General features: G+C 50.4%; 3 non-coding genes across 3 annotated transcripts in view; all 3 read left to right on the forward strand.

Annotated features, from left to right (window-relative positions):
• Positions 1 to 692: 692 nt before the first annotated feature.
• Positions 693 to 2,623, forward strand: LOC132697558 (small subunit ribosomal RNA). The gene has a single exon (XR_009618184.1). It is a non-coding gene; the product is annotated as a small subunit ribosomal RNA (ribosomal RNA).
• A 566-nt stretch (positions 2,624 to 3,189) lies between these two features.
• Positions 3,190 to 3,344, forward strand: LOC132697557 (5.8S ribosomal RNA). The gene has a single exon (XR_009618183.1). It is a non-coding gene; the product is annotated as a 5.8S ribosomal RNA (ribosomal RNA).
• A 508-nt stretch (positions 3,345 to 3,852) lies between these two features.
• Positions 3,853 to 4,014, forward strand: part of LOC132697559 (large subunit ribosomal RNA) — a 4,072-nt gene continuing 3,910 nt past the window's right edge. The window contains exon 1 of the ribosomal RNA XR_009618185.1: positions 3,853 to 4,014. This exon is cut by the window's right edge and continues 3,910 nt beyond it. This is a non-coding gene — a ribosomal RNA (large subunit ribosomal RNA).

A 4,014-nucleotide genomic window follows, 5' to 3' on the forward strand; every position in this document is an offset into this window, starting at 1 on the left:
GGTACGGGAACGTAGACCGTTTTTCGTTTGCCATCGGCCCGTCTTCGTAGCAGCGATTGCTCGAGCGTTCGAAAACATTTTAAGGCTCCGCACCTTATACAGCTAGATCGCGAACTTAGCGGGTGTTTTAAAGTAAGATTTGGCACTTCGTGGTTCGAAAGCGGTCGCCCTATAATATTTTTCTTCCGAAAAATTTGCGATAACTCTCATCTAACCGAGCGAGTTTATATGCGAATCCGGAACGTTTCTTTCGAGAAATCTCGTGTCGCTTTCAATCTAGCGAAGAGTGATCGAGAGAATGTCCGAAAATTTCCGTCGATCGACGTTCGTTGCCCGAGGCACATCGGTTCGACGCGCGCCGCATTTTAAAGCTTATTATGCGCGCGCGAGTCGGATTGTTTGATCGCGCACTCACGTCGTCTCGATATTTATTACCAACAAAAAAAAATTGGACGGATCGCGTCCGAATAATAATAATAACGAGTGTGGCGTCGGGAACGGTTCATTTCCGTACTCGCACGCTATCACCGCCACACAAAGTGGTCGCGTCTGTTTCTATTTAAAAATAAAATAAACGCGTTTCGCGCGCGTAATTATTATTTTTAAAAAAGAGACTGTTTGTTGTCGTACCGCGCCCGATCGTCGTCATCCGTGGCGGCGGCGGCGGCGGCGCGCTCGACACGTAGAACAGCTCCCTGGTTGATCCTGCCAGTAGTCATATGCTTGTCTCAAAGATTAAGCCATGCATGTTTCAGTACAAGCCAAATTAAGGTGAAACCGCGAAAGGCTCATTAAATCAGTTATGGTTCCTTAGATCGTACCCACAATTACTTGGATAACTGTGGTAATTCTAGAGCTAATACATGCAAACAGAGGTCCGACCGGAGACGGAAGGAGTGCTTTTATTAGATCAAAACCAATCGGTGGCGGGTTCGCGCCCGACATCGTTCAACTTGGTGACTCTGAATAACTTTACGCTGATCGCACGGTCTCGCACCGGCGACGCATCTTTCAAATGTCTGCCTTATCAACTGTCGATGGTAGGTTCTGCGCCTACCATGGTCGTAACGGGTAACGGGGAATCAGGGTTCGATTCCGGAGAGGGAGCCTGAGAAACGGCTACCATATCCAAGGAGGGCAGCAGGCGCGCAAATTACCCACTCCCGGCACGGGGAGGTAGTGACGAAAAATAACGATACGGGACTCATCCGAGGCCCCGTAATCGGAATGAGTACACTCTAAACCCTTTAACGAGGATCAATTGGAGGGCAAGTCTGGTGCCAGCAGCCGCGGTAATTCCAGCTCCAATAGCGTATATTAAAGTTGTTGCGGTTAAAAAGCTCGTAGTCGAATTTGTGTCTCGCGCCGCCGGTTCATCGTCCGCGGTGTTAACTGGCGTGCCGCGAGACGTCCTGCCGGTGGACTTAGCCCGTTCACGCGGGCGGTCCAACTCAATCCTGCCGCGGTGCTCTTCATTGAGTGTCGAGGTGGGCCGGCACGTTTACTTTGAACAAATTAGAGTGCTTAAAGCAGGCTAAAACTTCGCCTGAATACTGTGTGCATGGAATAATGGAATAGGACCTCGGTTCTATTTTGTTGGTTTTCGGAACCCCGAGGTAATGATTAATAGGAACGGATGGGGGCATTCGTATTGCGACGTTAGAGGTGAAATTCTTGGATCGTCGCAAGACGGACAGAAGCGAAAGCATTTGCCAAAAACGTTTTCATTGATCAAGAACGAAAGTTAGAGGTTCGAAGGCGATCAGATACCGCCCTAGTTCTAACTGTAAACTATGCCAGCTAGCGATCCGCCGACGTTCCTCCGATGACTCGGCGGGCAGCTTCCGGGAAACCAAAGCTTTTGGGTTCCGGGGGAAGTATGGTTGCAAAGCTGAAACTTAAAGGAATTGACGGAAGGGCACCACCAGGAGTGGAGCCTGCGGCTTAATTTGACTCAACACGGGAAACCTCACCAGGCCCGGACACCGGAAGGATTGACAGATTGAGAGCTCTTTCTTGATTCGGTGGGTGGTGGTGCATGGCCGTTCTTAGTTGGTGGAGCGATTTGTCTGGTTAATTCCGATAACGAACGAGACTCTAGCCTGCTAACTAGGCGTATTTAGACATCTCAAAGGCCGGCCGGCTCGGGGTTCGCCCCGTTGTCGCGCGCGGTTTTTACTGTCTGCGTACAAACAATTCTTCTTAGAGGGACAGGCGGCTTCTAGCCGCACGAGATTGAGCAATAACAGGTCTGTGATGCCCTTAGATGTTCTGGGCCGCACGCGCGCTACACTGAAGGAATCAGCGTGTCCTCCCTGGCCGAGAGGCCCGGGTAACCCGCTGAACCTCCTTCGTGCTAGGGATTGGGGCTTGCAATTGTTCCCCATGAACGAGGAATTCCCAGTAAGCGCGAGTCATAAGCTCGCGTTGATTACGTCCCTGCCCTTTGTACACACCGCCCGTCGCTACTACCGATTGAATGATTTAGTGAGGTCTTCGGACCGATACGCCGATGGCGTTTCGGCGTCGTCGATGTGTCCGGGAAGTTGACCAAACTTGATCATTTAGAGGAAGTAAAAGTCGTAACAAGGTTTCCGTAGGTGAACCTGCGGAAGGATCATTAAAGTGATAATAAAAATTACACAGTTTGTCTTTATTTAGTCGAACGAATTTTTGTCGCTGACGCTCGGTCGAAAATATCTCGCGTCGATCTTTAAGTCGGCCGCGATTAAATTCGACGACTACGACGACCACTCGACCACCGTAAAAAAGGGGAGAGAGGAGTAGGAGTAGGAGGAGCGCCGACAAAATTCCGGGTACCTAGACGGAACTCGAAGCGCGAAACCTAGTTTCGCGCTCGCCGTCGACAAGGTGTCAAACGATATTCGCCCGGAGCACCGAAAAGTACTTACACCCACCCGCGACCCGCGAGGAGGTGTGTATATAAACTTTAAACCGGCGCGGGTCGTCCGAACGCGAACGCGCGCGCGCCTACCGTCTGAATAATAAAGAACAAAGGGCGCGCGGCGAAGTGTTCCGTCGGATAGACCGGCCCGAAATCGAACTTTTTTTTTTTTTTTACGTCGAAAGGTATATACCTCGCCTTCCGTAAAAAAAATGTATGTGTCGATAACAACGCCGACGACTCTTTTTCGGAGACGAAAAGCGTTAAACCGATCGAAAAAAGATTACCCTAAACGGTGGATCACTTGGCTCGTGGGTCGATGAAGAACGCAGCTAATTGCGCGTCAACTTGTGAACTGCAGGACACATGAACATCGACATTTCGAACGCACATTGCGGTCCTCGGATTCTGTTCCCGGACCACTCCTGGCTGAGGGTCGTATCCAATTTAAAGACTGCTCGGTTTTTTCGCCCGCGAGGCGCGAGAAACGTCGGAGCGAGTTGGACGTGTAGCGCGGGAAGGAGTGAGGAGCAACAGCACGTTCGCGCTTAGCGCGCGATCTCTCTCCTACCCGGTCTCGCGACGTTTTAAAACGCGAAAGCGAAACTCCGGCCGCGTTCTAAGGAACGCGACCGAGTTTGCGAACGACGTCGATTTTCGACGCACCGGTTCGTCGCGTCGCGCTCGCTTAAAAGCGCGAGAGACGAGCGTAATTAAAACCGCCCGCGTATGTCGCAGGTCCGCGCAAAATTGACGATCGTCGTGTCCGTTATTTTCTCGATAAGAAGAAAAGGTGTCCGACGTCTGATCGTTTGCGGCCGCGTAACGAGTGGTGGATATAGCGGTTTTAAATATAAACGCTGAACCGTTTCGAAATTCACGTCTACGTTTTATATATATATTTATATATATATATATATATATATATATATAATGATTTTATCGATCGACCTCAGAGCAGGTGAGACTACCCGCCGAATTTAAGCATATTAATAAGCGGAGGAAAAGAAACTAATTAGGATTCCCTCAGTAGCTGCGAGCGAACAGGGAAGAGCCCAGCACCGAATCCCGCGGCCGATACCGGGCGCCGGGAAATGTGGTGTTAGGGA

This window comes from Cylas formicarius, unplaced genomic scaffold (genome assembly GCF_029955315.1).
Source record: "Cylas formicarius isolate icCylForm1 unplaced genomic scaffold, icCylForm1.1 PGA_scaffold_236__1_contigs__length_17383, whole genome shotgun sequence".
Taxonomy (NCBI): domain Eukaryota; kingdom Metazoa; phylum Arthropoda; class Insecta; order Coleoptera; family Brentidae; genus Cylas; species Cylas formicarius.